A 13,007-nucleotide genomic window follows, 5' to 3' on the forward strand; every position below is an offset into this window, starting at 1 on the left:
ATTTATAGTAGGTGTTTCAATAGTAAATGTGATTACTTGACCCAAGAATATCTAGAGGTCATCGCGAGTAGATTCTACATGTACTACATTTTTGTGGTTTTACAGTCTTCTTAACAGAGATTCAGGTTGTTTAGTGTATTTTGCCCATTTTTTTCTGTGGTCAAAATTAAGAGCTACTTTGTATATATTTTCTTGATAACACATAGTCCAAATGGGTCGGGTACTGGTTATAAAAAAAACAATTTCCAGAAAACAAAAATATGAGAATGTGAATAATGTTCCGAAGCAACACTATCATACTTTTTAACAAACATTTTGAGAATTTGAAAAAGTTTTAAAATTATAATAAATTTAATCAATTTGTTGGCCATTCGAATTTCCCACTACAATGTAGCTGTAAAATGCACAAGGAATATATACAGTACCGTACTACTTGTAGTTTCTGATAATTTTTCAAACGCTCTCTCTATAATTATTATAATTTTATATTGAAATCCGTCTGTTTATAATTTATCTGAAAGTCCAAGCATTAGGTAATGCCATAAGATATTTATTGCCTAACCGACCTCTGACCTCTTAGAACGTTCATGCTGAAAAATTATCATCTAGGTATCTTTAGAATTATAAGCAATAAATAGATTTAGTAAGTTCCGAATATCGACGACGGCATTTCTTCAAGAAAGGACATATTGCACAATTGAAGAATTCTACAATGTCATTAATTGAATTATTGGTACGATATTGTATTATGATACATATATATTAATACAGTCCCAAAACGGAACAAAATCAAAAATATCAAAATCAAAAAATCACATAAATCAACTAAAAGTTAAAAAAACATACAAAATAGCCAGGAGTTATTTTTTCGTCCCTTCAAAATATCATCAAAATATGAATGTTTCAAAAATACATTCATGACCGAGGTTCTGAAATCGCAAATTCATATTATTTCAGTCACCAAAGGAAAGTATATATATTTTATATACCTTTGTGCAAGGATCCTTTTTTCTATCCCAAATTTAAGTGATTAATAGATTAATGAAAAATTATTTCTTTCATATGCTAGGGCTACACAAACTCATTACAAAAATCTTTTTTTTATACATTGATATTGGCGACAAATAATTAGTACTGAGATTAAGTTTATTTTCGGTTCGAGATGAACATATGCTATAACATTATTAGAAACATTATATTTCAAAATACTCCCTATATATCTTTTGAAAAGATTCCTATCGAATAGGTAATTTGTGTCACTTTTGTAATAAAAAGTAAAATCGGCAACAATGTACTGTCGGTTTGAATTTCGAAGATAAAGAAAACTTCACATTCAGTTGAGATCTTTCCAAAAAAATTTAGTTGTTGAAAAGAAAAAGCTACGGGTCATTTTTATGAAGAACGAGCGTAAAAGTAACTAGATGGCGTGCAAAATTGCCTCAAATGGTTTTAACATTGTCAGTGTTCTACTTTCTACTATCCTATTCTTTATACATTGCTACTACCCTCCAAATCAATTTTCTTCTATGAAAGGTTACAACCAACCATAGACATAGTCACTACAACTTGACGTTTGATCACAGAAGACAGTCGACTTAACAAATTTCACTTCCGCCACCTAGCACAAATTAAAAGCCAAAGATTATATTGTTAAAAACGTGGCGTCCGCTCCACTATGTGTTTTGAGTTTGTAGCGTATATGTCACCCATTGATTCCGCTAGAGTTGTACTATTGTACAATAGTTGCACAACGTTTTCGTCCGCTGAATGTGACCATTGTAATTATCATGTTGGATTGCAGTGTAATTGAATGCGATATTAATGGTAAGTTTTTCCAACAAACAAATCATATCCATTTGTATTGTCGACCACAGGTTTAACAAATTCACTATTGTATTTCTCAATTTTGATATATTATAAAACATTAGCTTTCTATGATTTTATCTATATAAAATATGCATTTTTGAATAATGTTTAATTTGAAAACATGTTTTTATATCATGTAACAAAAAGTATTCAAAAATTGAAGTAATGCAAGCCGATTACTAAACCCATATTAATTGGAATTAGTAATTATTTTAATGAAATGCTATTAGGGCTATTCTTATAATGGCCTAATAAATAGTCGGTCCTCACAAAAGTAAAGTTGTTTTACTAGAACTATAATGATTTTATTGGTAACATTTTGTTTGTGTTTATTTATGACTATTTGTTGTACAAAGTACAAAAATGAAGTAATATAAATTAAATTAAAACACAGTAACATAGTTGTAGATTATACTAATATTTTTGTTGAGATTGATACCATTCTTTTTAATTTTTATTTATTATTTATTAATTTTATGTCATTTGATGACAATTTATGCACTTATGTTTGTTTCTACTTCAATTTTATTAGTTATGAGAAAAAACCACTGTGTTGTACTAATTTTTTTCTTGACACTTTAATCTTATAATTTCTAATATATTTCTTTCTATTTTCTCTAAGTCAGGGAATTTTGACTGTTGTTGTGGTTGTTTGAATTGAAACAAGTTAATCCTAAGTTGTATTACTTGAATAATATTTGGATGTATGTATTTTTCGAAAAACTGGAAATTAATTTTGGGAAGTTGGTAACTGTAACATTGTAATTATTTTTTAATTACAATTTCAAATAAAATATTTAAGAGGTTGATGTGACATACAAAAACTATATTTTTAATGTTTTTGTATGTATTTACAATAGGGCGTCTATAATTTATGACAAGTTTGAGTTCAATTGTATTGATAAGAGGATATAGTCTAATTTAGACAAGTTATTGCTGTTTCTTTTTAACTAATAATGTATAGTGTAATTTGGTGATACTATTTTCTTTGGGTGAGATTGAATGATGAGAGAAGTAGAAACAAAATTAAGACATTGGAAAAAAATGTTTGCTTGGTTACAAATATGAGCAAATGATACATATTGTGTCACTTTGATTAGATATTTCCTGTTTTAAGGTAGAAATAGTAAATTGAAACTGAGTTGTTATTTCCTATAAAATGCAAATATTAAAAAAGAAATGAAGAGGCAATGAGAACTTGTTATTTAGATGGATCAGTATAACTCAAACATACTCATCACATGACTACTGTCTATTCAATAGAAAAGTATGATAAGTGATTCTTCATTCAACTAGTCTATTATAAATGGTGAGTGTAACTTATTTTATTATTTTCTTTAAGAATTTTTTCGCGATAAGTATCCTTGTTGAGAGTATTTAGATGAAATTCAGAGTGAACAGAAGCTGCATTAAAAACCATGAGATAATAAAAATTCAATTATTAAGATTCTTGAAAAAGAGAATTTTTAGAAATAGTTCACATACATAGGAACTAGAAAGCTGTCAATAATAAAAAAGACTTGAATAAAATTTATAGTTCCATTTTATAAATTTCAATTTTCAATAAGAATTAATTTTTTTTGTTAATACAAATTTCTTTTTTGGTTTTATTTTTATTTTGCTATTCGTGATGTAGGTAATCTATTGATTGAATTTAATTAGGCAATTATATATATATATATATATATATATATATATATATATATATATATATATATATATATATATATAATTGCCTAATTAAATTCAATTATATAATATATAATTTTGACTGTCAAGTTATATTTTGTTGAAGTAAGTTGATTTTTAACATGATTTTTTTAAAACGATTTTCTATCGGAAGGAACCTAAAATCAAAACAATTCATCTCAAAAATCAAGATTATTGTTATTTTTAATAGGAATGTTTGTTTTTTGGTGCTACTATTTTGTAGGATGTTCATTTCCATGTCAATCCTATTCCATCAGGAACTCATCTACCATGCCCTGCTTCATAGTGGTTCTTAGTAAAATCTAATTTTTTTAGGCAGTCAATTAACAGTTGAAATAGTGAAACATGTCTTTCTTCATTATAAGCGTCAGATGAGCTTCACAAAGAGAAGAAAAATATTTTATCCCCTTCTTCAAATATAAAATCACAGTGTGCAAACTAATTAACTCGCAAAAAGTAATAAACTCGTCAAAATTTTTGTATTGAATTTTTTTGGTATGTTTTATTTGTTACACATAATTGTTAAACTCATCATAATGTAAAAAATGAGCTTTGCATTTAAAACATTCTTAATTATATCAGCAGCAACAAAACGAACATTTAGCAATTCTTTTGCCTGTGATTTTCCTATTATTAAGTTGTAGTCTCCAGTAGAAAAGTTTCAGAGTTAGATGTGAAGGATGATTTATAACTGAATCAATTGGTGTATTTCAGTTTTAGCTATATATAAATTCGGATTGCTTCGTCTTTTTTCTATCAAATTTCACACTATTTTTCTATCATCCCGTTTGATTTTGAACAACTGAATTCAGACATCCAATGCTCCAATTCAATTTTTTTCATCCTTTTTAAGTTTATAATAGTGTATGAGTTCTCTATGTCAATATTTTCTATAATAAACGACTTTCTTGCACCACTAAATTTTCTGGTATAATTCTGCTTCTTATCATCGCAATGCTTTTGGAAAATTTGTTTTGAAGAAATCATAAGTGTGGTTTTCATTTCATATAAATTCAATATCTTTCATTAACAGTTGTCTTAAGGAAGGATTGAGAAATTATTGATAAACTTTGGTTTTTGTAGGTGTGTTTTTGCGGCTTCTTGGATTGTCCAGTACTTCTATAGCATGTGAATACACTCACTTTTTCTCAATGATTGATAAATTACTTAATTGACTTGACTTTTAGAATTATTTAAATTTATCTTTAATACAACTTCAATTACGAAACAAATACTACAAAAAAAAATGAAAACTAATATAATAATAGGTTGATATATTAAAACAAAGTCAAAACCGAAGTTACACTTGTTGGCCCCGTTTGGCCCACACACTTCTCTCTCTAGTTGAGACTTAAAAGTACATGTAGAGCTAAGAGTAACCGAAATTTCCTGGTAAATTGGTGCGATGTTATGACACATTGTTATAGGCATAAACAACACATATTATGATCTAATACAGGAACAGAACATAAATTGAAGGTGTTTAAAGAGTTAGTTTACTTTCCTACAATGTCCTGAAGTTATTTCTATTTCAATCTTCAATTCTTTCATTAGTTATATTCACTTCCATTATTATTCTTGTTAATCTACATGTTTCATTCTTATGATTTCTACATACAAATTTACTTGTTTTGCTGCTATTCTTCTCGGATGCTCAAATATTCTGTGTACGTTATAGTTGGTACTGCTGTCACTTACACATTTTACTTTTCCCATCTATATTTATATTTTTGTATTTTATTTAATGTATAGTAATTTTTTCTTATCCTCCATAAAGTATCATATTTTTATACAGGTCTTCACGTTGTTTTATATCGTCGTATTTGTAGTCATTTTTCTAAATTCTTTCGAGACTTTTCTCTTTTGATATTGTCATTAAAACGCTAAATTTTTCCTGACTGATTTCAGCCACGAAATATTACTAATTCTTCTTAACAACGTTCTGAGCCCCTAACCAATTGGTTATTTGGTTATGTTAGACCTTGAAGTGGAAAAACTACAATAAAATGCTGGCTGTTTTCTGACAACTCAAAGACGTCAACTCTATATATATATATATTTTTTTTTTTTTTAAATTATTTGTCAAAATTGCACAACAACTGAACACAGACAAAATAGCCGAACATATAGGGGCACTATCTAATACATACTAATATCTATATTTAATAGTATGTGCATAATTTCTGACCATAGGTATGAAATATAAAATTAAAAGTGTATGTGACACCATACAACCATGTTATTTTAAAGTTTGAATGTTCGGAAATCACAAAGCTGTATGTTGTACACAGGGCCGCCCCGAGATCAGAAGGCGCCCGGGCGATATTTTTAATGGCGCCCCCCTCCCATCCAACCATCCGAAAAACCATGATCACTTGGCCCAAATGTAGCAACAAATTTACCATTGAAAAACTTTAAACAATTAATAATAATAAATATTATTAATTTTAAATCCTAATAGTATTATTTTAATAACATTATGAAAATAAAAGGTCTTCACGTTGATTTATATATTCTTGTCTATCTATCCATAGAAAACCTCGGAGATAGAGAGTACTACACAAGCACTCACAATTATAATTCTCGAATTGTGAGTATTGGTGTAGTAGGGGTATGCATATTGTGCTGCAGTATTAATATCGTCAACGGATTCAAAAATTCCAAATTAACTATTATTCTTACAAATTTTTAAGAACAATTATATGATTCATGTTTTTGGTTGTAAAAACATCAGAAGCTTTATAAGAGTTTTCAATTAGGTATTGAAGAAACAATAAATATCACTGGTAACTACATAAGGTCAAGTTTAGTAAAGCAACACATGTAGTAGAGAAAACTAGTACGCCTATAAGATGTCAGACCGAAACAGAAATTAAAAACAGGTCAAATCAAAACAAAACAAACATTCAATACAGAAAGAGACAAGGCACGAAACGTAAATACACAAGTGTCTCCTACGAATATGGATAAATAAAATCTTGTATCCCCTGTTAAATGTGATAAAGTATTTTACATTGTGTTTTATTGCTGCTTATTACAGTTTAACATACTTAGTATTTAATCGTAGAAAGTGAAGATAATAGAATTTGTTATTCTTATATAAATTTTTTCTTCTAAATACAAAATTAGAGGTCATTGGCTCATGAACTGGAAAAAATTAGATTTAGTAGATGAGTATAATAATTTGAAGTAGAAAATAGTTTTTATTATGATCTGCAGTGTTGTTAAATTTTCTAGGTCTTTCCGATGTTCTGAATGTCAACTACAATCATTGGAAGGAAATGCACTAATTATAACGGAAGAAAATTTGTAGGAGGCCATTATTCAGTGGTGTAATAATTATTTGATAGATTTTTATATATATAGACAGTTCGTTACCTTATAGTTCCACTGTGGTATGTGCAGTAAACCAATGCAAAATAAACAAATGGCCTTGTGATACAGTGTTATGGACAAGTCTACATTTAAAACAGTTGCAGCTTAGTTAGTTTAATTATAATTATTAACATTTCTGAGAAAAAAAAAACTCCAAAATACAGTCTTTTTGTGTAAATTTTAGAGCACAAAGAAACATACAATTTTGTAATTCTATTTTATTATAAATTTAAAAAAACATTCAACTTGGTAACGTTATCAAAAACTAAATATCCTTATAAATATAAATATAAACCAAAGTCACGGAAATATACAAATTAAGTATTACTATTTTTGGGAAGTATAGCTACATAATATGCCCTATCCACCTCAGGCATCTATTTGAACATGTTTTTGATAGCCTCAACTTTATTTTGGGGAAGTGAATTTTTATTGGTAGGACGAACTGGTTCCTTTATCTCTTTTTTAGCAGTATTTTTTCTGATAGGGCGATAATCACGAATGGAGACTTTTTTCCACTCGTTATTGGCGTGGCTAACTTTATATTGTATTTCAAATATTCTGGTTGTTTCAACATAAATTATTTTCAAGAAATATTATTTATACAATTTTACTTTACATGACCTTTTTCTTTATGTTTTTGCCTTGACTTCAGCAGTGCTATAATTGTTGTATTTGTACACTGATTTTGTTTTTGTTATATTTATGAAGTGTGATACATATTTTGTTGTAAGTATGACAAACCAAACTTTTCTTAAAAACATTTATGTTATGAACTTCTTAAATTTATACACCAAATGTTTACAGTTCTTTCTTTAAGCATTTACAGGAAACTTTCTGGCATTGGCTCTAGCAAATGATGAAAGAATGTCTTTAAAGTCTAATTTTTTGGCAACCTCATTTTCTATAGATATAATAGCCAATGCATTTAACCTTTCCTGACTCATAGTGGAGCTAAGGTAAGTTTTAGTTTGCTAAAACTTCGCTGAGCACTCGCCACAGTCAGGGGGATGGTCAGCATGATATCTAGAGCAATTCACAAATTAGTAAATAGCTCCTTTTGGTCATGTGATTTTATACTTTTTAATACCTTGATAGGAGACAAAATTTTACTCGATTTTTCTTCTTCATGGTTCACTATACTTTTAACATGAATAATTTCATTGTACAAGTCTTTTCCATTTATGTCACTGATATTTTGGAATGTTAGAAACTCTTGAAGGTTTGGGCAATTCTTCATCCGTTCTTCTTTTTCTGGCAGCTTTCCCAAGTCGTACAGAAAACCCCATAGAGAATGGTGTTTGTTTAGCTGGGCGGTTCGTTCTGTAAGATATGTAGTCACACTGTCAACAAGCTCTTCTATGGTACCACTAACTTCGTCTGAACCTTCATACGAAAACTACTTTGATTTCTTCCTCAATCTCTCGGCCGTGAAAACCAGTTCAATTTCCAATTCTTCGGCAATTTCCTTAGCGGATATCATTGCGTCTAAAAAACCCTTTTCTCTGAAGGATGAGAGGAATTCTTGACAATTATCAAGCAGCTTCTTGGCAGATGTTAAGTCAGCCATCTTCCCTTGCAATGTTTTGCTAACTAGATTAACTTGAAATAAAAGGACATGCCATCAGGCATGTCAAAAAGGAAAAGTCTTCCATATGCTTAATCAGAGATTGAGCTTCTGATGCTGTTTTAGGTTCGTCTACGCTGTCCGCAAGTTCTATGAGCGCTTGCCTAACTTCAGCATATTGGTACCTGATAGCTTGGATTGAAGAAATTCTTGCTTCCCATCGAGTTTCATAAACTTGTTTTAGAGATAATGACTGAACATGTTCACTAACTATGCAGTACCGTTTCGTTGATTCTGCAAAAATTGTGTAAATCCGCTGAATTACTCCAAACAGTGAGGTTGACTTCACAGAAGACCTTGCACCATCAGATACTACAAGATTCAAACTATGACTGGTACACGGTGTAAATGAAGCCCGGGGATATTCTTTTAAGACTCTAGCCTGAACACCTTTGTTAATTCCGGCCATATTAGCTCCATTGTCATAAGCTTGTCCACGACAGTCATTCATGTTAAAATTGCAATTTTTAATCTCTTCAAACAACAGTTTTGAGAGAGCTTCTCCAGTTGATTCTTTTGCAACTTTGTAGCCAATAAAACTTTCTTCCACACCTATATTGCCACTTACATCATTTTCTTTAGTGACATATCTTATTGTCAGGGATATTTGATCTTTGTGGCTTATATCTGGTGTGCCTTCCATAATTACAGAAAAGTACTCAGATTTAGTAATTTTTTTTATTATAGCTTGCTTTACTTCGGACCCCAAAAGACAAATGAGCTCATTTTGAATGTTATTTCCCAAAAGAGTCACATGGGAGGAGCTATTAGCTACTCTCCGCAAGTGATCTGACATTACACCATCAAATTGCCTAATCAACTCGATTAAACCTAAGTATTTGCCGTTATTCTTTGTGAACAACTTTGAGGATGAACCTCGAAAAGCGATATTATGTTCTGCGAAATACAAGGTTATAACTACAAGGCGCTTAAAAACTTCCTCCCATCTTTGGGTCTCACGCATAATTTGTTCAATTAGCTCTTGATTAATGGAAACATTTTTTTTAGCCGTAACTCTGCTTAAAGCCAGATAGTCATATATTTAAAATGTTCAGGTGAAGATTCATGTAAACCTAATCGTTCAGAGAGGTGTTTCCAGTCATTAAAACCTGACTTTTGCTCATGTTGTGATTTTGAGTTAGACTCAAAAAGTCTGCAACAAAAACAGTAGACTGACTTTGAGCCTTCAGAATATACTAGCCATTTACGTTTAACTTTTTCTCCATTTTCTGCTTAGCGAAACTGGTAATCGTTAGAAAAATGTCTCTTTTGGGCATTTTTTTGATAATTATTTTCAGCCTTTAATGGCAAGGGACCTTTTAAAACTAGCTCATCTTTTTGAATTTTGTTTATAAATTCTGGCCAAGAGGATGGATCTGAATTGATTTGATCAACAGTTGTTTTAGGAGAAGAAATTGGTAATGTTTTGTGAGCTTCACTCACATTAATCTCATCAATAGGATTTGAATCTGGGAATGATGGTTGTTCATTAGTTCTACTCACGTTCATCACAGATGAAGAACTAGAAACGAAATATGATGTTAGTTTTGGCACTTTTTTAAGCAGCGCTTCAGTTGTAGCCTCCTCGTCCCTGGCTATCCTACGTCTTTGCGCCCTTGACAGCTTTTTAGACATTGTACCGTACAGCAATAATAACTGAATAATCAGCGGTAAATTATTTCACTATTATTGTAACCCAATCTGCTGAAAATTACTATAATGTGTCACTGTAAGAATCAGAAAAGAAACTATAATTCGAAAAGACGAAAAAAACAAGTTGAAAGACAACTGCAACAGGCACACACTATTAGAAATGGCGATTCCCATTAGTGTAGTGTGTGATGTATTTGTGCGTAAGGACGCGCGTGCGCGTGGGCGATGTCTTATGCGTAGTCGCCAGTGCGTAACTCTAGATCATGCGTGAACGGACGAGTCCAATAGTTTTCCCGGGGGATAATGGCGACTCTCTTACTGTTTCGGGACGGAAATTATTCAGATACTTCCAAATTTTGCAATAAAACACCGGTATTTTTCCGAGAGTGAACTCCGGACCAGAGAATAGTTCGGAAATTTCAAAGGGTCGCCCAGCTATATGAATATTATATTTTGATTTTGATTATTTTATACATAAACGAAGAAATAAAACAACATTGTAAGAAAAGTTACTTAGCGGACACAAGAATATTTCTGCAGAATATATTTGTGCACCCACGTTAAACAGGATTGCAGGACGTATTTCCTCTACACAGTGCCGCTGCCGCGGCGCTCCCCTTACCTCGGCGCTCCCCTTACCTCGGCGCCCGGGGCAACCGCTCTCCACACTTGATTACATCTGCGTGTTTTTTCTCATCCGTTTTATAATTCTAGCTCGGTAGTAGATTTAAAAAAAAAATAGAAAAAGCAGAAACCTAAGGAATTAATCTTTCACTTTCGATAAGAAATTGTATTAGAATAGTATAGAAATACAAAGCGAAATCAGTAGATAGAAATACAAAGCGAAATCAGTAGATAGAAATATTAGAATAGTATAGAAATACAAAGCGAAATCAGTAGATAGAAATACAAAGCGAAATCAGTAGATAGAAATATTTATCTGCTAACCTACTCAACATTATTTTTGTCACCTTATTTTGAAATAATGGGAGAATCATCGCTGTTCTACGCATTAACTTAAAATTTAAAAGTTGATAGATGATTCTCTTAAAATTCAATTAAACCTGAAGTTTACATATTACATTGTGACCTATATAAGAAGTCCTGATATTTCTGTTTTATGTAATAAATAATTTTTAAATCATTTATATGAATTTCTGAACTTGTGTTGTAGGTCTAAAAACGTTTCGGGAGTTTATGAATCATCTCTCATCGAAATATCAGAAGATTATTTTCCCTTTCAGAATCAGAATATTCTCATATTTCTCTCAGAGTTTCAGGTAATCAAAAAATCAGGGAAATCTATTGAAAAATCGTCATCAGTGATGTTTGATATGCGAGGTCTAGTTCGGGTGTATTGCAAATTCGCTCAATTTTCTCATCTACTAAATCCAGTTTATTATGTGTCTCATGCTTACATTGTTCTTTGACATATTGTCAACTTGCTTCTAAGAAATGCGTTTGAGAACTTCTTGTTTATTAAAAGAATGGATAATGGAGCTTCAAAATCCTGCTATTACTTTAATTTTGTTGGTATTTAGTCGGGGAGCTGGCTACATAAAACTGTACCGATAAAGTACACGATGTTTGAGTTCGTAAACCCCTAGAAAATAGTTGTGACGTTACCAAATGGCTGTTCTGCCTGTTCGGACAGGCCGCATATGAAAATGCCAGTCGAGTTTCCACGTCGCAAAAATGTGCCTAAAAAACCGAAGGTTTATATGATAATGGCAGAAATTTAGCCAGCGGAAAACCGGAAAAATTCAAAAAATGTCGACGTATATGTAAAATTATATACATTCGTAGTTGTTGTATTCAAAATCTGTTTTTTATGATGCCATTCCAAATATAAATAAAAATTCACCTTGATACGCTGAAAACTCGCTGAAACATCATCATTTATAGTCCAAGAGCCCGTGAGTGCCAGACCTTCGGATTTTTATAAAAGCTGAAAATTTTTCTATGTGTGTCCCTAGTACAGGTAAGAATGATCCCCACCCATGAAGCTGAGGCAGCGGTGGCTTTGGCAGGTAACAGGTAACAAAGGTGTATAAAATTCCATCTCAAATTTATCATAAAATAAAACTGAATTTTTTTATATTTGATTCATAATAATATTAAAACTCGCGTTGCTCATTGCCAGACAGTTAGTATGGTTGCAACCCTCTGCCGGACACCCTTAAACTATCATAATTTATAATTATACTTACGTTATATTATAAAACCTAAATTTTATATATAATTTTTTGGGGGCCTATTAATCTATGTTTACATAATAGCCGGACAGTTTCGACGGTTCTATCATCTTGCCAGACGCATTCAAAGTGAGCAGTAATTCGGAGAGCAAGGAGCGTATACAGTAACTAGTGCGAGTGAGACAGAGCGTTTGGTCTATTGCGGCCCTTCACTGCGCATTCACTGTTATTAAGTTCAAATTGTGCAGTTTATTTTTTTTTAATCAAAAAATTTCATTAAATAAATTTTTACAGTTTGAATAACAAATATTTAAAACAATACTCAGTAAAATTGTTCTAATACAACTTCAATCATATCGAAACTCTAATGATTTTATTTATATTATTTTTCATTTTTACGAAGTTTATTATTTTCAATTCTATCAAAATTGTAAAGCCAACGAATTAAAGTAAATCAAATTTTATTGTTTATTATATCAAAGGGCAAAATTTTTTTAAATAAAAAAGTTACAGAGAAATACATTTATTTTGATTAAATTTTTAAACATTTTCATCGTCGTCGTCAATACATCCATATCCCT

The 13,007-nt window shown here is 30.9% G+C and overlaps 1 long non-coding RNA gene across 1 annotated transcript; it reads left to right on the plus strand.

Annotated features, from left to right (window-relative positions):
- Positions 1 to 1,401: 1,401 nt before the first annotated feature.
- On the plus strand, positions 1,402 to 10,978 carry LOC130895077 (uncharacterized). Its single transcript, XR_009059428.1, has 3 exons — positions 1,402 to 1,824; positions 2,984 to 3,175; positions 6,814 to 10,978. It is a non-coding gene; the product is annotated as an uncharacterized LOC130895077 (long non-coding RNA).
- The last annotated feature ends 2,029 nt before the right edge of the window (positions 10,979 to 13,007 follow it).

The sequence above is a fragment of the Diorhabda carinulata genome, chromosome 6 (assembly GCF_026250575.1).
Source record: "Diorhabda carinulata isolate Delta chromosome 6, icDioCari1.1, whole genome shotgun sequence".
Taxonomy (NCBI): domain Eukaryota; kingdom Metazoa; phylum Arthropoda; class Insecta; order Coleoptera; family Chrysomelidae; genus Diorhabda; species Diorhabda carinulata.